Source organism: Meriones unguiculatus, chromosome 11 (assembly GCF_030254825.1).
Source record: "Meriones unguiculatus strain TT.TT164.6M chromosome 11, Bangor_MerUng_6.1, whole genome shotgun sequence".
NCBI lineage: Eukaryota > Metazoa > Chordata > Mammalia > Rodentia > Muridae > Meriones > Meriones unguiculatus.
The window spans coordinates 86,053,461-86,076,811 of record NC_083359.1 but is presented as its reverse complement, the minus strand read 5'-3'; the positions used below and the strand labels follow the sequence as shown (position 1 = coordinate 86,076,811).

At 43.1% G+C, this 23,351-nt stretch overlaps 1 long non-coding RNA gene across 5 annotated transcripts in view; it reads left to right on the top strand.

The window, feature by feature from the left end:
• LOC132646389 (uncharacterized) overlaps positions 1-23,351 on the top strand; it is a 48,752-nt gene that overhangs the window by 23,833 nt on the left and 1,568 nt on the right. For all 5 annotated transcript variants that reach the window (XR_009584628.1, XR_009584626.1, XR_009584627.1 and 2 more), the window contains exon 2: positions 12,278-12,435. This is a non-coding gene — a long non-coding RNA (uncharacterized LOC132646389). The remainder of the gene's footprint in view (positions 1-12,277; positions 12,436-23,351) is intronic.

The window sequence follows — 23,351 nt, the reverse complement described above, 5'->3', positions numbered from 1 at the left end:
AGATGGTGGTGATGTTAGATGCTTAAGAACCATAGGGTAGACTAAAGAGATGAGTAAGAAAGAATTGGTGAGGATATGTTCTTAGGTAAAATTGCTTCATCAGAATGACAGGAAAGTAATTAACAAGGACAGAGAGAGCCTTCTGGACAAAATCTGAGGTACAGTTCCACAGGGGTTCAGGTATCTATGGAGAAGGTAGCATCAACTACAGCCGAGCAGAAAGATGCTAACTACCTCACACCTTCAAGAGATATCTCTGGTTCAGGCCCATGGGAATAAATTAAGGGGATAAATGAGGTGGTTATGGATGAGAAAGAATGAGTCAAGTAAAAACTGAGCAGAGGCAGGGTTTTCTAGAGGTAACTCACAGCCGTATTAATGGGGGCCAGTTTAAGGGAAATACTGAAAGATGAATTACAGCGATCAAATTTTATATCTATAGATCACATATATGTCTCTATTATATTCCAAAGTCTGTTCGGAAAAGGAAATGTTGGGCATGAATTCCCTATGTCTGTTCTGCAGACTTTGTGTGCCAGGCTGATGCAAACTATACAGAAGGCTGAGGGTCCACAGTGCTGCAATCTCAGAGGGTCATCACCTCATCTCTTGTTCTCATGGTGGAGACTTGCCTGTGTGCAAAAAAGTTTTCTGAGCAGCTGTCTCTTTGGTGTTCCATTAGGTCTGTTTCCTGGTATAATTGCTGACAGAGTGGAAACCATATTCTTTCCCAGTAGCCAAGAACTGGCTTTGGGAATGGATACTTCATGAACCTGTGGTTTCTCCAAAGAAGATTGTGTCTCATTCACCTCTTCATTCTTGACACCTAAAAGTATGCCTATGACATCAGATGTAAATAATGTGTGTTTATTGAGCCATTTTAAAGCAACTTATACTTTGTGGTTGAGCATGTTGAAAGTATAAGAGCTAAAAAAATGCTACCTTAGTTCTTGTCTCTGAATTAGTTTTTATTGAATTAAAAATATATATCCAATATTATCTCAAATTTTGACATGTCCTGCTAAAAACCACCTCTAAAGCTAGTATCAGCCAAGTTCACCATTCCTTGTAGACCAACTGTTTTGATCATCCATCCCATGAATCAAAGTTCTGGTTATATACCCCAAAATGTATGCACTTATAAATTTTATATGTAAATGGTTCCTCATACATATAGCAAAGGCTTTTAGAGCTCAGTCTATTAATTATTCATAGAACTAGAAATTCCAATTTTTACTCCTATACCAGAGTAAATTCATGGCAGTGCTACTGTATCAGCCTGCTGGGATTGTAGGTGTGGGTACTAGCAAAATAATTAAAAAAAATTTTTTAATTAATGTGTATGTGTGTGTTTCCGACTTAGAATATGACACATGACCATTGTACACAGAGGTCAGAAGAGGGTACCTGCTCCCCTGGCGCTGAAGCCTACCTATGGCTGTGAGCTATCTGACCTGATGCTGGTCCTCTGGAGGAACAGCGACTGCTCTTAACCACTGAGCTACTTTAACCCTCACAAAATATTTTTTTCAGATCATAAAACGTTGGTAGATTCCCGGTGATTCTCAAGGAGCACGAGTTGGAAAATATAGAGGATAAATTATTTCCTGATAGGAAAAAAAAAAAGTCAAGGTTGCTTCAGGAGAATTTATTATTGTCTAAGGAGTCCATACTGTTTTCTCAAAAGGTAAAGGATTGGCTGGGTGGAAAAGACAGAGTGTCTAGCAGGGGTTTTCATGGGGTAAGCATGCGGTGTGGTGTAGCCAAGGAGCCTGGAAGGGATGAGTGATGGGGTGTCCCATTTTCTCTTTAGAAAGATAAGCTGAGACGTGTTGTAGAAGAATAGGAGTGAAAAGAATTGACCAGAGGCAACAGGACAAGCCAGGGGTGAGCTGAGCAATAACCTAACAGAGACGAGTTAGGAACCTGAGCAGAGGCAGAGGCAGAGGCAGGGAGCAGAGATAGGAGTCAGCCTGGAAATAATAGTAGTTACACTTGGCTGAGTTTAGAAATTGACTGGGGTTGGAAGTGAGGCTTGAGGACTGGCAGCAAGGGACAGCATCCTTTCAAGTGCTCACATCTTCAAAGTGCTTGCAAATGTTTACCTTTTGCATGACAATGCACTGACATATGTATTCCTATGACAACACTATGCAAAACTTGTTAAAAGATTTAACATTCCAAAGAAGCTTCAGAGAAAGCCGATTTTTTTTTTTTTTTTTTTTTTTTTACTTGTGAGCCCTGAGAAGTGGTTCTGTGTGATTTCTCATGCTTCTGGCAAGGCTGCTTCTTCAGGAGTGTGGGTATCTCCTCTGTTAATGTTCACCTTGGCCAAAAGGGTCTACTGAAGGTCCCCTCCACATCAGTCAGCAAATATCCTGTGTCACTAGGTTTTGCTTATATTTAAGATGCATTTCCACTTTGACATCCATCCTCACAGCGTGGGTGAACTAACCCTTCTCCTAACCTAAGCTAACCTTGCTTTTCCATCCTTCCAAGGCTGGCTCTGGGCTCCTTCTACCTCTCAATGCCCTTAGGAATTTATCTCCAGGTGAAATCAAAGGTGAGAACTGGTAAGCAAATAAACAAACATGATTGTGGCTGCTTTCTCAGTGTCCTAGGTTGTGTGTTTTGTTTGCCCAAGCAGATTAAAAGTCCTAAGTGTCCAGGGCCCATGCTATAGTCACAGTAGTCAGCTCAGTAAGTAAGGTCATTCTATACATAGAAAACATATAGCCAAATAAAAGGAACAGACAGTAACCCCCTCATAATATATTTATTGCTTTAAATCCATCGTCTATTCTCATTAACTGAGAAATTTTTATTTCTGTTATAAATCAAATGTAAACATGAGCAGCCCAATAGCTTTCCCATATGTCTTTTTCTTTGACAGGGTAAATAACAGGGCTCTCGGGGTCCTCTCAGGGGCTGTGATGATGACTGTCCTTTCCCCATTCATTCCACCTGGGACCAGTTCACGGCTGCTCTGCTGGGTGTTTTGCTGCCTGCAAAGTCAAAAGGTAGAAAAGCTGAGAGAGCTGTGACAGGGAATTGCTTCCAAGGTCATCAACACAGAAGTGTGTTCTCCTGGGGTCTCCTCTTCTTCCTCCTTAGACAGATAAGGGAGGGAGCCCCACTATGTCACACCTCACTGTTAGGATTTGCCCTTCTTCAAGTCTCTGAAGAAAGAATTAAAAGAAGATAACAGAAGATGGAAAGATCTCCCATGCTCATGGCTTGGCAGGATTAACATAGTAAAAATGGCCATCTTACCAAAGCAATCTACAGATTCAATGCAATTCCCATGAAATTACCAACACGATTCTTTACAGACCTTGAAAGAAAAAAGTCTCAACTTCATGTGGACTAACAAGAACCCCAGAATAGCTAAAACAATCCTCTACAATAAAAGATCTTCTGGAGGTATCTCCATCCCTGATATCAAGCTGTACTATAGAGCAACAATAATAAAAACTGCATGGTACTGGTATAGAAACACAGTGGTGGATCAGCGGAATCAAATAGAAGTCCCAGAAATAAACCCACACACTATGGACACCTGATTTTTGACAAAGATGCCAAAACCATACAATGAAAAAAAGATAGCATCTTCAACAAATGGTGCTGGTCTAACTGGATGTCTACATGTAGAAAAATGCAAATAGATCCATACTTATCACCCTGCACAAAACTAAAGTCCAAGTGGATCAAAGACCTCAACATACAACCAGACACACTAAACCTGATAGAAGAAAAAGTGGAGAAGAGCCTTGAATTCATTGGCATTGGAGACAACTTCCTGAACAGAACATGAACAGCACAGTCTCTAAGATCAATAATCAATAAATAGGACCTCATGAAACTGAAAAGCTTCTGAAAAGCAAAGGACATTGTAGTCAGAACAAAACAACAGACTACAGGTTGGGAAAAGATCTTCACCAACCCAATATCTGACAGAGGGCTAATATCCAGAATATATAAAGAACTCAAGAATTAAACACCAACAAATCAAGTAATCTAATTAAAAAATAAGGTACAGAGCTAAACAGTGAATTCTCAATAGAGGAATATTGAATGGAGAGAAACACTTAAAGAAATGATCGATGTCCTTAGTCATCATGGAAATGCAAATCAAAACAACCCTGAGATTTCACCTTACACCCATCAGAATGGCTAAGATAAAAAACTCAAGTGACAACACATGCTGGAGAGGATGTAGAGAAAGGAGAATCCTCCTCCATTGCTGGTGGGAATGTAAACTTGTATAACCACTTTGGGAATCAATCTGGCGCTTTCTCATACAATTAGGAATAGTGCTTCCTCAAGATACCACTCCTAGGCATATATCCAAAATATATTCAAGTATACACCAAGGACATTTGCTCAACAATGTTCGTAGCAGCTTTATTCATAATAGCCAGAATCTTTCTTCCATTTTTAAGGACCCCCAGTGATGTCATTAATCCATCCTGATAGGCCAGGGTGGACTCCCTATTTTGAAGTGAGTTGAAGGGTTTCATTTACAACCTAAGTTTTCCTTTGCAACAAGCCCCAACATAATGACATTTTCCAGGGATTGAGTGGTGTCCATATTTGGGGGAGGCGGTACTATTCTGCCTCCCACAATCCTTGGTGGCTCAGCTAAAACTGAAGTCACCACTGTCTTTTCCAGGATTATTGCAACAGCTTGGGTTCTGGAGTTTTCAAGTAGCAGATGGAGGCTGAGAGGCCTTCCAACCTCTCTCAGCCTCTTTTATAACAGGAGGACACTCATGTCTACCTCACAGGGCTGTGTGAGGGGTAAATTTATACACTGCACAAAATTGGCATTATTAGCTACTGTCGTTGTTCTTTTCTCACAGCCTTTACCCTCTGCACTCTGTATGCACTGACGCCAGAGGGATCTTCCTCCTCTTCATTCACCTTTTCTCCTTCTCCTCCTTTTTCTTCTTGATTTTTAATAGGCCTACACAACTTCAACTACGAAGACACTAACCCCCTAAACTACCCCGCATCCCATGCCACCTGCTTTAATTATTCCTATCTGTGCTACTTCTCATCTGTAATTCCCATAAATACTTGCACATGTTTTTCATCTGAGCTGTTTCTCTCCATTCCTGATCCTCAGACCAAGCTCCTCCTGGCCACATGGTCCTTCTTTATGTTAATCCATGGCAACTCTGCCTTCTTTTTTTCTCCCCTCCTGCTCCTCTCTCCTCTCCTGCTCCTCTCTCCTCTTCTTTTCTTCTTCCCCTCCTGTCCTAGAGGGATCTTTCTCAGACACGTGCTGATACTGCCCTTTCTTCCCAGGCAACAAGAGTCATCGATGCTCTGACGTTTGTTCTCTGGCCACAGGTCCAACCTCTTACAAGAGTTGAGTTCTTCCGCTGAGTGTACCAGATCTGCTGTGTCTCTCCGCCTTTGCATGGTGTTTCCTTTCACTTGTATTTCCTTTACCTCCTTTGACTGACTGTCCAATTACTACTCTGTCTTCGGAGCCTGCCTCTCTGAGGTCCAGAGCTGTTTACTGGCTCACACCACTCTGTCTTCCCCCCGAATGAACCTCACCAGCCAGCAGCTTCACATTGTGCCGCCTGGAACTCAGCATTACTGGGGCACCAAGAAAGGAATGCGGAGAGCATTACAACAGGTGAAGGAGTCTGGTAAATGGAGTTTTGCCTCCTGGCCTTGGCAGACATGGGTCTAATCTAAATTTCAGTTTCTCAGAGACTGACCTCCGCAACTTCTGGAAGCCTGACCTTGGCAGTCTTTACAGCGGGTGTTCTGTCCCTGAGAACTAGATAATAAACTCCGTGCAACCCTGGGAACCAGATAGCAAACTTTGTGTAACCTTGAGTGAATCCTCGGACGATTTGCCAAGACGAACTGTTACCGTGAGAAAATTGCTTGTGAGCCTTTGCTTTATAAGTGCTGCTTGTATGTTTAGTAAACAGAGCTTTGATCAGAAACCCGTCTTGGCCTCCATTCTTCTTGTCTCTGCCCCTATCATTCCCACTCTCTCTTCCAGGTAGATCCTGTTCCAGTAGCCCGAGGGTTGGGTCAAACAGGGATGTCACTTCTGAAGCCGCAAGGGCGGCTTCCACATGAGACCTCTAGTTCAGCTTCCCTGGGTGTCTTGCTATTGGCAGGGTGAGAAGAGTCCTGAAATTTGGTCCTGGTGATGGAGGCGACTAGTAGGTGGTCATGCTGTGGACTGAGGCCTCCATAGTGCAGACTGTAATCAACCGTCCCTGCGGGCCTCAGAGGAGCTGTGCAGTGCTAGTGAGAGTTGGTGTGGGAACAGGTAGCAAGGGGACCGTTGTTCTCTCTGACTGGCGAGTGACATCGTGTGTGCATGCTGACAGGAAAAGCACTGGCCACATAGACGGGAATCCTTGTGTAATTTAGATTAAGATTTAGATAGGGCAAGCTGCATACGGGGTGTGGCGTGGCCTCTCAGTTCCTCGTTGTAGACATCTAGGGCTTCTTGTCCTTCTGTCTGGACTCTGAACAGAAATAGCTCACTTCCATGATTATGCCTGTCCAGAAGTCTGAGAGTTGGCAATGTATCTAAAACCAGTTGTGCACGGAACTAATAGCTTGATTGGGCCATGTCTGTCTCTCCTTGCTGTGTTTGTGGTGGGTGTTTTATTTTTTGCTTCTCCAAAGAGAGGGAATAGTAAAATTAACTTGGGATTCTAAAGATTTTTAAATGACATCTAAACAGTGTTCCTAATTTTCAGAAGGATTAGTGTTAAAAATGTACTTTTTTTCCAAGCTGGGTGTTTGGACCTTGTCAGGAATATTTTCACATAGAAATGGTGTGCTTATTAAAAATTGGGCACCCAGCTGAAGTATAATTCAAAATATAACTAAAATAAGATGCGTTTGAAATATTTTATGATCATAAGGGTATGAGGCCAGAGATTAAACAAAAGGAGACAGAAAGAAATTAAATTAAACTATGCTTATTTTGAATAGAAGCCTTTGAGGAACAACACTTTTAATTAAAAAGGGATAAGAGACACATAAGAAAGAACTCGGAAGAGGGTTTCTTAGCAATTTCCAGGGATTTACTGGTTCTTTGTGAACCTAATTTTTACTCAAAAGTCTATAAATTTCCTTTTTTTGTTATTGCTTTTTGACAGGCTATGAAAACATGTTTTACATTGTTTTTGGAAGGGAAAGCGGATTGAGGAAATTTCTCTTGTATGCCAGCCTTGGACCCTGTGGGCTTGGAGTACAGCAGGGTCACAACAGAAAGCCTGCCTTAGGGAAGATTTATATCTTATGGCGGTGGTCAGACGACAAAGTCATTGACTACCAAGTGGCGGCCAGTGCTTTGAAAAAAAAAAATGAAGCAATAAATTAACATTTAAACACAATAGTTACAGCAGCTGTCTTCCATTCGGCCCCTTAAAGAAAGCAGGCAGGGATCACTGTGGAAATGAACAAGGAAGGACTCATGGGAGCCCTGGGAAATTTTAAGGGGGAACAGCAGGCGAGGGAGTGGAGTGGGGGCGAGGGAGTGGAGTGGGGGCGAGGGACCAAATAAAATGTGAGTCAGTAAGGTAGGACGGCATTGAAAAGGACTCCGGGTTTTATTTTTAGTGTGCTTTCTCTGCATGTGAAATTTTGCCTCCCCCAGTCCCCCCAGGGCATTGAAACAGAGTTGGGCACAGGAGAAGGGGTAAAATGGTAAAAGACACGTGAGAGAAAGTGGTTCAGTTTAAATCTTAAGTGTCTCTCCTTGGCTCATATTTTAAGCATTAGTTCCAAGCTGATGGCTTATTTTTGGAGGGGGGGGGTTTGGGGGACTGGAGACTTCAGGAAGTGGGGCCTGCAGGTAGATTAGGGTGTCCTCCTCAAGTGGCTTTTGATGGTTATAGGTAGCCTGGCCTCACCTTCCTCATCTACCACAGTGGGAACAGCGGCTGTGCCATGTTTCTGTCATGTCTTCTGGGTAAAACTTCTGTGTTCTGAGGCAGATAAGTTATCAGAGAATGAGGAGAAAGAGGCTCACAAGTGTGTGTTCCTCTGTGAAGACTCTCTCCTTCCCTCTTCCCTAACATACTTACGTCACTATAATTCTAAAGCCACCACAGCTGACTCCATCCAGCTGATGTGAGTCAGGACATCCAGGATCCCTGGGCCATCCCTCAGCCTTAGACCCAGGCCTCATAAGGATCTCTGTAGGGATCGGCAAACCCTCAAGGCGTAACTCTTCTTTCTGTCTGCTGGAACGTTACTGTTCCCCAGAGCACTAGGCTCAGTGCAACCTGGGACTTGGCTTTGCTCATGTCTGTATTCCCCAAGACAAAGGAGAGTGGGAAATTCCGTTCGATAAATACTTGTTCAGAGCTTAAACCCTGTTGACAGGGGAGAACAAGGTTCGACTGGAACGGATCGTTGTGTGAGAACCAGAATGCATGATGTCCCACAGCTGCTATGGGCAAGAAGCTGAAGGATGTCCCTCTGAGCCTTTTGTGATGCCAGAGCCTGAGAAGTTCTCATTTCAGCAGCTGTTAAACAACAAGATCCACACGATAAATGACAGCGCTTTCGGTGGTGCTGGGCAGTAGTTGGCATTTGTCTTCAAGATTTTCATACTTGCCAGACTATAAAAGAGTTAACATGGCAGTTGTGCAGCCTAATTTCTGAGAGCCTTGGGACATTGCTTTTTCTCCTCACTCACGTGAGGGCTCCGTGGTGTGCATTTTGCATCGTCATCTTCACGGTTCAATAATAAAAAGCACAGGGAGGTCAGAGCGACGTGAAAAGCGGCTCGCTTGCTTGCTACAGCTTATGTTAGATCCACACAGCTGCTGCCCTCTTACCCTACCTCAGAGGCTACTTAGGCGTCCAGACTGCAGAGGGACCCTGTGAGGCCGTGGCGGCCCCCACCTTTGATCTTATCACCCCAGAGGCAGAGGCAGGCAGATCTCCGAGTTTAAGGCCAGCCATCCAGGGCTGGGAAATGGACTCTTTTCCTTCTCTGACCTAAACAGACCCTTTTCTCATCCTTACGAACAGATCAGACTTTACGTGACAGGATGCCGAGGGACACAGAGTGCGTTCTTAGGTTGTCTGACAGAACAGTGACTCCCCCTGTCTCCAGCTACCTGGTTTGGGAGCACTTAGATTTCTCCCCTGTGAGCCTGCTCGTTGGTCTCTCCATAAAGGGATCAGTCAAGGGAGGGAGGCAGTCGGCAAATATGTCAGCATTGCTGCCGCTAGGTAGTGCAAAAAGCAGGTGCCGGGAGAAGGAGCGGCTGGAGTGAGTGGGTAGGGTAATCCCTTGAATTTACTTGTACTCATTAAGCTAGCTGGAGAGTTCTGCTCTTTGGGCCGAGAGGACCTTGTTGCAAGCATCTGTTAGGGCTGGACTATTGAGTGGGCTAAGGAAGCTGCTATCGTCCGTGCAGGAATGATCAAGGCATCTGCTCTGGTTTGGGTATAAACAACTAGCATTTAGGCTCATGCGTTTGAGCACTTGGTTCTCAGCGGGTGACGCTGTTTGGGAGGGTGGAGCTTCAGGAAGTGGGCTTGGCTGGCGGAAGTGAGTTTGTTGAGGGGGATGAGCTTTGAAGGTTAGGACCTGGTTCAGCCCCCGTCCCTCTCTCCTCAGGCCCCTGAGATGTGATATAGCTGCAACAAGCTCCCTTTGCTGTGGGGCCACCTGCTACCAAGTCCTCTCCACCACGGTGGACACAAACAAAGAGCCATAACAACTCTTTCTTTCCCTACGTTTCTTTTTACAAGATATTCATTCACATCAATTAAAAAAAAGGGGGGGGGGTGAATGCAGCACCATTATTTTTTAATTATAGCTTCCAAAATAGATACAAACATCCTTCATGGAAGAAAATCTGCTGTGGTATAGAAGTAAAAATTGGAATTTCCAGTTCTATGAATAATAAATAAACTGAGCTCAAAAAATGTTTACCAAATTTATGAATAACTATTTACATATAAAATTTATAAGTGAATACATTTTGGGGCATATAACCAGAACTTTTACTCACGGGATGGATAATCAAAACAGTTTAGGGATAGTGATATAAATTACCAGTAGCAGCAAGTTCTCGGTTATTGGAAGTGTCTGAATTGCATAGTCTTCAAAGTAAGAAAGGTATGCTTATTAGGTAACTATTACAGGAACAAAAATTTAAAGTCACAATTGAGGGTTTCATACCCCAGAAATAATACCCTGGAGCTCATGTCAAGATAACGTGTCAGGACAGAGATTGGAAAATGTCATAAAAGGGGTAAATAAAATCGCAAGGAATCGTTATTTAAATATATATGACAACAGAAGAGTTTAAGACGGTGTAATAAAGTAGTCCATGAGGAAGAGGTTCGGGATGGCGGGTGGATGGCTGGAGCTTCAGTATCCTCTCTGTATTGTGTCAGTGATGGCATGACAGCAGTTGACCAAGCTAATGGCCTATGAGCATCCCTCTGTCTTTGCCCTTTCTCTTGCAACTTTTGCTCTTTTTTTTTTCTTTTTTTTTTTCCCAATGAGTGAAAGACACATTTGTGTGCACTTGGAGTATCCTTTAGGAGAGGGTGTGCCTAAGACACGAAGACAGATAGATCGCGAGCATTGTGATGAGACTGAGAGTGGAGTGCGAATACCATGAGGAGCCAGACAGGAAGGCCCCTTTCCCTTTCATTTCCTCCTGCAAGTCAGTGGAACCCACAGCCTGTCTCTCTGGCTGGTAAGGGAAACATTGCAACCTCCTGATGGAAGGCTGTCCCCTTGATTTGGTCCGTTCCCTTCCTAGGGCCACAATTAGGGTTGAGTCTGTGGTACTCTAGATCTAGGTTGCTCTCTTTGGCTTTTCTTTCCTTCTTTTCCCTCTTTCTTTTGTTGTGTGGAGCATGGTTTCTCACCACCATGCATGGACATCTCTTCTTCAGTTTGAGGCATCCTCAAGCATAGAAGAATTAGAGTGGGAAAGTCCCGTCTGATGTGCTGACATGGCAGCTAAGGAGATGATGAGGCCAAAGGATGTTGGTTCCAGAGAAGAGTATAGGGAAGACCCAAAGATAGCATCAACATCTAGGCCAGTTGTTTACAGATGTTCACGAACTCCTATTGACACCTTCATACAAAGCAATGTTGTAAGAGGTTACTAACAGGAATTAGGATTTAGAGAATTATACCCTTTTTTTGTGTGTGTGTTCCACTAATATGACACATATTCATCATTACTTACTTTTGACATTATTTCCAGCCCCTTACTGGTGAGACTTTGATATATGTAAGAAGCAGCTCTTTTGGCAAATTTCATCTCTGGTCCACCAGCCTAAGTTTGCTTTCTGAAGTCTGCAAGGCATAGGGTACTTGCCAGCAACTTCTTGTCTTTGCTAGGTCACAAGAATTCACTGTCTGAAATGGCTTAGAGACCACAGTCCTGATTAATGGCTTAGTCCACAGTCCTGATTGCTCTTTTCTCTTACCTCCCCTCTCATGTGTTTGAAATGAGCAAAGATTTACCTAAGATGCTTTGTGTGGCAAGGGCTGGCTATGTCTTAAGCATGGATTTTCCCCTTTTCCAGAAAGTTCCCTGTGACTTAGAATTATTCCACTGTCCCATCTTTGACTTTATTCCTCCATGGCTTTTCCACTGTGGAACTGACCACACTGTATTATGATGCCCTTTTGGCTGCAGGCTGGTTGGCCTGGTAGAGAGACCTTTGTAGCATTTGTTTTTAAACTCTGCCCTAGGTGGGAGAGAGAAGGTTAGTGGACAGAAGGGGCTGCGGACTTTACTTCTCAGCTGTTTAGGGTCAATAGATTTCCCTGGGTTATACCAATCTCTGTCAACGAAAGCGCAGCAGGCAGTCTCCTCCAAGCCACCACACCACCCATCTCTGCTCATTCCAAATTGCTATACACCAACACTGCACACTGCACTTCGGCTCTCCAGGCTCCCATATTTATATTTTTCAGAGTCCTAGGCCAGGCCCCTGGCAGGACATTACCAGTAGGCAAAGGTTATGGCCCGGCACAAGACAGTTATCAGCTGTGGACACACTGAAGCCCAAACTAAAATCCCACACTTGGGATTAAAACAAAAATATATTTATATAGCAACTGAGCTGATCAAGAAACTAAAACTTCCATTACAGACTGTATACTCTTCGTCATGTTATTAGAAATCCCACTGCCACCAATTTAGGTGAATGAATGAATCCTGGTATGTGCAATCCAGTACTCACCCACTCCTTGCTTCAGCAAAGCTTACCTGCCTGTTATCTCTTTCCCCAGGTCACCACCATGGGAGAACTGACATAGACTTCAACCAGCCTTCTTCAGAATGGCAATGAGAAACTGTGCTCATTCTCAGAACAAATACATAATCTAGCCCAGATGAACCTGTGTCTTACCTTTGTAACCCAAAGAAGTCTGAAATTCAAGGAATGCAGGTTTGTTTGTTTTTTTTTTCCTCAAAAATATGGTTTGAAAACCATAGGAAGGTGAATAGATTCTTTATCTGCTTACAGGGAGGGCCACATTTCAGATTACAGGACCGTGCTTGGTTCAGCAGAAGGTAAACACGGCATGCCCTGGATCTGCTGAGCTGTCATCACCCAGACATCTCTGGAAGGTCCTGCTAATCAGTCAGAAAGAGATGATCCCCACTTCAGTTGAGTCCAGGGACATAAAATTTTGGAAAGCAGAAAGAAAGGCAGAACTGAATGGGCAGAGGACCAGGTTGACCTGAATCTGAGGGAGGAAAATTTCCTTCAAAACCACAGTGGTTCAAAATGGTCAGCTGGCAGAAAGCCCAGGATGTGACAGCCGCCTCAGAATGATGTTCTTGCTGTAAGTCCTATGTTGATTCTCACCCGTCCTCTACTGCACAAGTCTCTTGCTGAGGCTCACATTTCTTGGTCGTCATCCTGGGGCTTCCTTCTCCATGCCCTAGAATGCCTTATTCTTCTTGAGATCCTAGAGCGGCTGTGGGTGCATCTCATGTTGGGGTTCTTGCTCACTTACAGTCGCAGACAACCTCATTTTGAGAGCTCTCTAAATAGATCCATTTGCTTGAATTAAAATTGCTTTTATCTTGGCAAAGATAAAGAAATAAAGGCTAAGGAAAATTTTGGCTTCCCAATGGGGAATCATATTTAGGTCTCCTACCACTTACTGTGAGGTCCATGTCTCTGGCTCCCCTTTGCCCTCCCCATCCCCACCCCCAGACCACCCTGACTTGATGCCGTTGCCACAGCTCTTTAGGCTCAGCTGGCTTTCTTGCCTCTTTTTAAGGCCATGCCTCTTCAAAGAAAAGTGGTGACATCATTCTGGTTGTCATGAGAGAGAGACAGAGAGACACAGAGAGAGGGGGGAGATAGACAGAGACAGAGAGAGAGCCAGAGCCAGAGCCAGAGAGAGCGCAACAAGAAATGAACCAGGTGTGTAAGAACTGGTCTTTAATTGATGACATCCCTTTGGGATGCTGGGAACCCTGATGGTACACGTGCTGGTTCTTACACACAGGGATGAGACCCTCCCAACACCTCTCTCCAGCATTCCTTATTAAGTACAAGCCAAAGAACCACAGTGAGGCAGGACAAGGAACAGTAACAGAAACCTATTAGGAACCTGCTCTCATACTCACACTCAGTTCTTTCATGCAGTTTCACTGAGTCTTTCATTGAAAGCCGAAAGGTGAGTACCACCGAGGTCTCACAGTTAGGAATGCAGAAAACAATGAGGTCACAGGCTCTACTCCCCACCCCCCAATAACTCAATGCTCCAGAGCTCACATCTTGCTCCTGTAACAAGAGTCTTTAATTAGTAGTCCCGTCCCAATGGCTGCCTTTGAAATGTCAGCAAGAGGTTTGCATTTTGAGGCCAGGTAGATACCCATGTAGCCAATGTTTACCAGCATAATGGGTCTTTCTTGTTAATTTACCCTGACAGGAAATAGTCTGCCTCTTTACTTACAAACAAGTTCTTAGAACTATGACCATAAACCTTGACTTGGTGCAGGAAATAATGTGGCTTTGCAAGTTTAGGAAACAGTGACCAGAGTAAAATATTTGATAATTTTCACACTTTGTGAATTAGGGGCTCAAGGGGGAATCCCTGAATATCTGTTCACTCTGCCTAATATTTCTTTCAATGTGATTTCTAATCGCTGTGTAATGTTTTTAGTTACATGAAATATGGGAAATGAAGGGGTTATCAAAGCAGAAGAAACTTTACAGTGGAGAAGTTGGGTGGTGAGTGCTCAGTCGTGGGCTTTCTTCGATTTAGGCATTTGCTCAGGGCTGGCTTTGTGTGGAGGAAACACATACCTGCTGGCTTTTTTCCCAGGCTGTGAAGGGTATCCCAGACATCTCAAATAAGGGTATCTAACTCCACCATACTGTCTTAGAGGTCAGAGAGTCAGATTGGCCTTGACTATGACTAATCTATTACAACGGAATGACTGTGGGCTGTAAGTTTAGAGTCACAGATTTCTTTTTATAACAAGTGAATTGAATTCTGTACATGTTTGGCTTCTCTCTGGGAAGATAGGGAAACCTTCGCAGAAACAAAGGCATTGTAGAAGGGACGCGTGTTCAGGAGAATCGGATTCATGAACTTTGGTTCCTGCTTTCTGTGGGCTAAGTCACATAAGCTAGGGGAGAGGGGATCTCAATTTCCTTCTGACAAAACCAAGTTGGTCCAATTTGTATTTCTCCCTTTTCAAAATAAGGGTGGCGTGGTGTCTTACAAAACATACTGCCACCAGAAATTTTTATTATGTTGAAAAGAAAGAGAAACCTCAGCATTTGGAATGTACTCTCTGGGAAAGCAAATGGGAGAGAGTATTTTAACACATTTTCTCCCCCAGCCTGTCATTAGGTTATGGCACTTCCTCCTCAAGCTATTAGTAGTTCAAACAATACATATTGATTCCAAAAAAGACGTAAGGGCTGCTGAGTATTAGGCAGATATGCCCCAGGATCCAGCAAGAAGCAATGTTCAGGCATTCCTCTTGGTTGGGAGGAGGAAGCATCCTTCAAGCTGCAGTCTGATCTGGGCTAGCAGGAGTCACTCCAGGCTCCCTCTAAACCTGACTGCAGCATCCCACCATGGAGAGGCAGTGCTCTGCAAGGGTCCAGAGCCCAGGCTTGGAGCCAGACTGACTGCACAAGCTACCCGACTCCTCACTCTCCTGATTTCCCATGTTCAGTGGGGAGAGGCAATAGTAACCTCCCCCCACCACCCCATTGGGTTGTAGTAGGGATGAAATAGGTTAATATGTCAGAGCACTTACAAAGATGCCTGGATTATTTGGTAAGTGTTCAATGTGATCATGTTATATGTGTTTATGCATTGTATGGCTGGTTCAAGGTTGCCTGCCTGATATAAACGCAGAATTGAGTTGAGGTTTCATGTGTTGTCTTATTTTAAAGTAAATATCACAGCCTCCTACACCATGGAGCCATCTCCTCCTAAGTTTTCCTTTTCAACCTAGGAAGGATGCCTCTTTGGTCTAGGTTAGCTTTTTCTACATGACTATATGTGTGTGTGTGTGTGTGTGTGTGTGTGTGTGTGTGTGTGTTATGTTTTGGTCTCCTGGAGCTCCAGGCTGATGATCACTGAAAGAGCGGAAACCTGAACTATTTGGAGCCCAGTGAGCGACAGTTCCTGAGGCGTCCCTCCAATAATCCCTTGGTGACAGCCTCGAGTTGTGCTTTGCCCTCTAGAACTTAAAGGTGCAGCCGTCAAGCCTGCATCTTCTCCAGACTGCCGATGCTCCTGAAGGTCTACCCTGGGATAACTTAGACCCTCCAACTTGCTTCATTTTCTGTGTGATGCCAGGGACACCCACACCCACGCACTTGAACGGGCTGGTCATCCGAGAATGGCTTTGACTCTCTCACAGTTACTGTCTGATAAATGGCCAAATCATGCTCATCTGTAGCTCATGAATTGTGTTCTAGTCTCTTCCCTAATGACTGTCAACATCCAAGCCCAGGAGGAGGGACACTGGGGCAGAAGTTACAGTGGGAAGGTGATTCTCTCTTTTCCTTGGTACTGCTGTTCCTATTCTCATTTTGTATCTGGAGTAAATCTCATCTTGTCTTCCTCCAATTGATCCTCCGAATTGCTTCCCAAGTAATATTATTTTATTCTTTTAAACAAATATTTGACAAGTAAAGATTGTTTACATTCAAGTTGTACTGTATGATGAATTGATATGCATTCACTATGTAATGATTGCCAAAATCAAATTAATTACCGCAGCCATCACCACCCATGCTGTCTCTTAGACTGTCAAAACTTATTCATCTTATAACACAAGTTTGTGTGAGTGTTCCACAAAGACTTATGTGTCAAAGGCTTGGTTACCATCTTATAGGACTATTCTGGGATGGCAGAATCTTTAAGAGGTAGGGCCTAGTGAGAGGAAGTTAGGTCACTCTGTGTGTGTCTTTGAAGAGGATATTGGGAGTTCAGGACACACACACACACACACACACACACACACACACACCAGCTTGGATTCCTTTCTAACTTGCTGGGGTCTGGCATTAAATCTGCTCTTGCAGCAGTCTCTCTCTCTCCTTTCTTGGTCTGCATGATGGGAGAACTAGACATTGTTTTGCCATCTTACATTTTCAGAGCTGTTTGGAGTGATCAGACCTTTGTTGTTGTTGTTGTTTGTCTTAGTATGCTTTGCTTATTTTCCTGTGAGTGACACACAAGGTATATTTGAATGTACGTACGTACATACATACATACATACATACATACATAGGATTTGCCTAACTCATTTAGGCTAAGTGAGTAGATCTATGTGATGCTTTTGCTGTCAAGATCTGGAGCACACTTATGTCCACCTGGAATATTTTCAGGAGTCATTGGCAGGTGTTGTCAAAAGATGCCCAGAACTCAGAAGAAGAACTGTGAACATTTCTGGGTATGAAGTGAAATCTGAAGAGTAGCTGGGTTCACCCTGATCATGAGTACTAGCCGAGAAAGGAGAGGGAGTGGTTGAATTTGAGAGAAGATTTTAATGCGCTTGCTTAGGGAGGAAATGCTTGTCCATGTGGATGGAGAGGGCCTGAGTGAACATGTTTGAATTACGCAAAAACTGTGAGTGCTCAGATGCTTCATTGCATCTGTACAACTTGCCATAATATTCAATGAGGCAAAATGCTTCCATCTCTATGTTTCCCCAGAGACATTCAGATGGGGATATGGTGCAGGTGGCTGTAGCTACTCTTAAGGAGATGAGCCCCATGGATCTTCCCAGTATTCTCCATCTATATATCTTTGCTATCAATTTTATGGATGGAGACAAAGGGGCTGGTTAATGTGAGTGAGATACTTAGGCAAGCCTCATTCATAATACAAAGGTGGTATTGACTAGAGTTTGCTATGAACTAGAGAGGTGTGGAAAGAGGGAGAGAGAAACAAGATAACAAAGGGTTCCCAGTATAAGAGGAGGACTTATTGGTGATTTAATCCCAATTATATCAAATATTTATTTGATGTTTTATGAGGACACTCTTTTGTTTGCTTTTTTGGTTAGTTGGTTTTTCCAGAATGGGTTTCTTTGCATAGCCTTGGCTGTCCTGGACTCTCTTTGTGGAGCAGGTTGGCCTTGAACTCACAGAGATCCACCTGTCTCTGCCTCCTTGAGTGCAGAACACTCTTGGTATACTGATTACTTTACTCATTGCTGTGACCAAATACCCATCAAGAAGGGATTTAAGGAGAGGGCTATTTTGGCTCATGGATTGAAAGGACGGATTCTGTCACGTTAGGAAAGGCACAATAGCGGCAGCTGCTCAAGTTGCATTCCAGTCAGGATGTACAGGAAGGTGGAAGACAGAACTCAGCTTGCTCACTCTTTTTTTCCCCATTTTTATTTACTTCAGGGTCCTGTCATTTGGGAGGGTGTCATGTACATTTAGGATGTGTCTTTCCTCCTTGGTTAAATTTCTCTGGAAACCTAGAGGTATCTCCTAGGTAATGCCAACAGTCTCCAGTCATGCCAACAATGAAGATGAGCCATCATGCCCTGCTCAGAAGTCACAGAATCTTAAGTGGGTTTCTTATATTTCTTCTGATTTAGTATTATTAATGAACTCTGTTTCAGAGAGAGAGGATTGGGACCAGAAATAAGATGCTTTTGGATTCATTCTTTATATTATCTGTGCATCTTTGAGCCTATTTATTCACTTTATATATATATAAAAAAAATCACATCTGTAAAACGAGAATGTCATAATCACCCGATTGTCAGGGAACACTTGTAACAATTATATGACAATTATAAATTATGAGATAATTTTGGAGAAAAGTGGATTTTGTTAGGTGTAATGTATATCTTTACTTTTATTTCTGCGATCAAGTACCTGAGAAGAAGCAAACGTAGAAAAGAACGGTTTATTCTGACGTACAGTTCAAGGGGCCATGACCTCATGGCGGGGAAGGCATGGTGGCAGGAGCAGAAGGCAGCTGGTCACAGGCACAGCCAGGAAGCTGAGAGGGATGAGTGCTAGCACACACCCTGCTTTCTCTTCTCAATTCAGCTTATGACCCCTGCTCATTGGATGGTGCCACCTACATTCAGGTGTGTGTGGGGGAGTCTTCCCTCTTCACGTTTATCTTATGGAAATGTCCTTGTAGATACACTCACAGGTGTGTTTCCATGATGATTTTAAAGACCATCAAGTTGATACTCAAGACTGGCTGTTTTGAGTAAGGGTTATTGATGCGTTGCTTGCCATTTGTTAGAATGCTTTTGTTAAAAAAAAAAAAAGACTTCTATCTACAGCAATCTTTATTGTGAAATTCATAACACTGTGCTCTCTATTCTGTATGCTTGCAATTATACTTTAAAGCTAACCACGTCAAACAATCAAATAAAGCCAGCTCTTTTGTCAATCTCCCTGCCTTTCACTAAGCTGTTTTCTGATGGTGCTTTCTTTTCCTGTGCAGAACGGGGACAGCAAAGTCTTCAGGAGCACTGGGGAGAACAGGCTGGACTCAGTTTCCCTCTGGACACAGGGGGCTCTGCCTAAAGCTGTGCATGATTTCAACTAAGCACGGCGCACCACAGGCTCTGTTTCTATGCCCTGGCTCCCACATAGACCCATCAGCTCAGTTCTAACAGCGCTTTCAGTGCATGCGAGTGAGCGCAGGAAAATGATGCAGGGTCAGGTACTGAGGTATTGTGGGGTCAACCTTTCGGGCATTTATTTGGATTTCTTCTTGGATGTTTAAATCCTTTTAGGGAGCTAATATCTGGAGAGAGCATACTGGCACAAAGCACCCACAGAGTCTCTTCCTCTTCAACCTCTGAGAGTCATTCCCCAGAGTGAGTTACAGCTGTATGTACTCCCTCATATGCTAATGAGAACAAATTGAGTAGCTTGCGCTCTTCTCTTTTCACATAGACATAATTTTTTTTTTCCTGAGAAGTGGGAGGCACTGTGCTTAGTAAAGAAAGTCATTTCGTATTCATGTATTTGCATATTAATGTGGCTGAACCTTATATCACATGCTTGATGCATTGGCAATGCTAGATATTAAATTGCCCGCTGTCTCGTATTCTGGATGAAAAGAACAGGCTCTGCTGACTGCCTAGAAGCCAGGCATCTCTTTCTTCCCAAACCACGAGCACAGTAGGATCTTAGGTAACCTTAAAAAAAAAAAAAACCCTTTGATCCTGCAATTCTTTTTTTCCATCTTTGTGAAATTAGGACACTGGGGTGTTCCGTCCATTTCTTTCCTAGGGAGACATGATTAACTGGGAGAATGATGGAAAAGTACCTTGGACCCTTAGAGGAGATGTTTTGTTGAAAACAGTAATAGGAAACCTTACAAATCACGAAACTTTGGTGATGAGTTATCTGGAGACAAAATATCCATACTGTTATTTATATTTTACAAATGAGATCTCCAACACCACTGGGAGTAAGTCAGACAGGCACTCTGTCATCCAGTGAGGGTATCATACATAGTGTTTTGGGTTCTGTTCACAGTTACTGGCTTATAACACCCTCCCTAAAGCTGGTTACAAAACCCTTAATTTCCCCTTACTTTTCTGCTTTGAGCCTGGCTGTACAGGAATTCTTTGAACTAACCTGTTCTGATAGTTGGTCATAAGACCCTCTGCATTTTTTTTTTAAACGGGTCCTGCTCCAAACCCTGATGGAGCCGTGTCACACAGAGAGACCAAGAAGAGTCTGATTAGACATCCTCTGGGTCTCTATTGCTAGCAGTCTAGGTCAGGAAGTCTATAAGGACCCCCAAAGACAAAGAGCTTCTGGACAGCTGGACAGGGTCCCGGAGGACTCTGAGGCCCGGCACCATTTCCCATGCACACTGCCCTTCGTATGGCGCCATCCGTGTCCCCTGCAATGTTCTTTATAAGCAGCTGGTAAATGTTCGCATTTCCCCAGGTTCTTTCAGTTGCTCAAGCAAATTAACACAGGAGGAGGAGTTATGAGAAACACAGGCAAAATTAATTATGAAAAATTTCACAGTGCAGTGAAATTTGTTCATTTATATGACAGAGAAGTTCACTGCTCCTGGTAGCCTATACTACAACTTCTTAAAACTATCCACCAAATATAATCATCTATGATACTAGATGACTTTTGGGAAAAAGTATTTTAGCCATCTAAGTTTTTTTAGATGACACTTTATTTTCTCAAAGAATTACATGCATATTTTTGTATTGAAGAAGCCCATTGGTGAAGTTCTAAAGTCAAAATGCTTTTAGATTTATTCTGAGTGAGGAAAATATCCTTCAACTTAACCTTCTTTCCTTCACTCTTACTTTCTCTCTCCCCTTCCTTCTCCTGTGGTAGAATATTTGTTTACCTCTCATAGAATGGTCATGTTCTGTAGGATGCCATTTAGGAAACCAAAAGGCTCTGTTAGCTAAATAGCATTCTCAAAAGATCCGGCTAGGAGAGGTTTGCTGTAATTCTAAAGAATGATTGGAATAAATGTAATAAATGGATAACAATCACATATGGCAAAAATTAAAACAATAATGAATATAACTGGGGGGGGGAAATTTGATTATTAACCAGAAGTGAAGTAATTCGAGATGTAATGAAACAGATAGTTGCTTCCTGCCTTGCCTCAGTGAATCTGAAGCCTGGCATAAGAAGTGATCCAGAAACTGTGAGGTTTCATAGCGAACATCTTTAGGGAAGGTCTTCAAAAAGCTAGTAAAGACAGGATGAGCCTCTGAACGGCTTCTTTCTCCATACAGCCTCGCCAGCATCAGGGCTACAGAGCATCCCCTAGACAAGCCAGGTGACAGGTATTTTCATCAAAATCTCATTTCGCTCAGAATGATTGCAATGCAACACATTTTTGTGTATGAGTTTACTGAATTGATTCTATTATCCTCTCATTTGTTTAGCATGACATACACACACACACTCTCTCTCTTTTCCCATAGAACCTTCCTAACATTTCTGCATGGCAGAAATGATCTAAGTTTAATGTGGAAATCAGATCTGGGGACAAGTTAAATGAAATGTGTGTTGTCAAATAAGCATCAATCAGAAGACAAGAGAATCTTACTGGTTGGATTCTTCTTGCATAGCTCTTCTGTGTTTTGTTGTCTAGTCTTTTTTATGGTTATTGACAACAATTTTAGGTATCTAATAAAATCTAATAGCTAATAATGAATAGATGAACAAAATGCTCTTGCAACAAGCCCTATTGTGTGTTCAAATTTTATCTATCCATCCTATCTATCTATCTATCTATCTATCTATCTATCTATCTATCTATCTATCTATCTATGTCTATCGTCATTTCTTTAGACAGTGTCTCACATAGCTCAAACTGGCCTCAAACTTGCTACATACCAAGCATCATCTTGAACTCCTAATCCTTCTGCTTCCACATCCCAACTGCTGGGATTACAAGCATGCACCATTATTCCTGGATTCCCTCTTAGGTAGGTGTTCTTTTATAACCTTCTTCTATGCTTTTTCATTGCCCTGTATCTCACTTTACTGCAGTCTCTGTCTTTAAATCAGCTTTTAGGGTAAAAATTTGTGTGTAAATCCTACTAGTGTTGATTTTTATCATCATGATGATACTTACCCTGTCATACTGAAGTTATCTGTTTGTATCTCTCTCTAGACAGTGAAAAGTCAGGAGAGGAGTGTTGTGTGATGAAACTTTCCTTGCAGAGATGCGACACACGTGTCTACTCACCCCAGATAGGGAAATAATGACAGACTGAAGTACAGATAACACCAAAGTCCAATGCGCCCAACCAATGAGTTTTACTGGGGTTGCAGGAATGTGGGTGAGGGGTTACTTACAGGAGCAGAAATGACTCAAAGACAGCGGCACCACCAAAGCCCACCCCAGCATAAGTGACAACCCACAAATGCTTGGGAACGTGGAGCACACTGCATAGCCTTCAGGCAGCTCAACAGGTTGGAAAGTGGCCTTTCCAGGTGCCTCTGCTGGTCTAAACCTCTTCCGGGCAGCCCAGCTGGTTTCTACTTCCTCCAGGCAGCTGGCCTGGTCTCAGTCTTCTTTGCAGCGTGGCTTGTCTGCGGGTCTTCTTTTTAACCTTTCTTGCTTCTGCCTGAGGGGGGGGGGACTCTAAGCTCTTACTGTTTATTCTTGCGGGGAGGGGCTTAGTGAATCCAGTCATTTTCAAGAACTTCCTGAAGCTGTTTTGAGTTGTTTAGCTTCCTGCTTAAGAAATGTCCTGAAGGATGGAAGGATGGAATGTTTTAATTTAGGAGGAATCAGTTATGCATCAGGAGGTATGACAAGTGTTCATGATAGAATTCCCAGCAGCTACAGGAGCAGATAGTCAATAAATATATCAAATGCAATCACGTTGAATTGATACCTAGACTCACTGGGGCTGTTATACCTCTTCATATACATAACTTGCTGGGCTATGGCTGCCTTCTTGACCCGGCACTTGAGATTTAAATGGCTTGCTCATGGAATCAAAGACAATTTTCCTGGATTTAGAAAGACTGAAGTGTCCTTTTCTTTTCATAAATCATACACACAAACTTCTTCAACTCAGGCCCGCATGCCATTGCAAGCTGCCTGTCTGGAAAGTCTCAAGTGACCCTTGCTCTTCCATCTGGCATCTTCCCAATACTCAAGAGGTCTCCAGAGGACAGGTGCACTTACATTTTAACAAGGTCAACTATAGTGGACCCCAGATACTGTCTGTAGGCTAACATACCGACCCTGATGACAAACTTACAGTGAGTGAATGGGTCTGGGCTCAGCAATCTCTAGTTTCCTAATCTTTCTTGTTATCTATTTGTCTGGAGTTCATGTTAATCTTTCTTTACCTCATGTGTGTGTGTGTGCA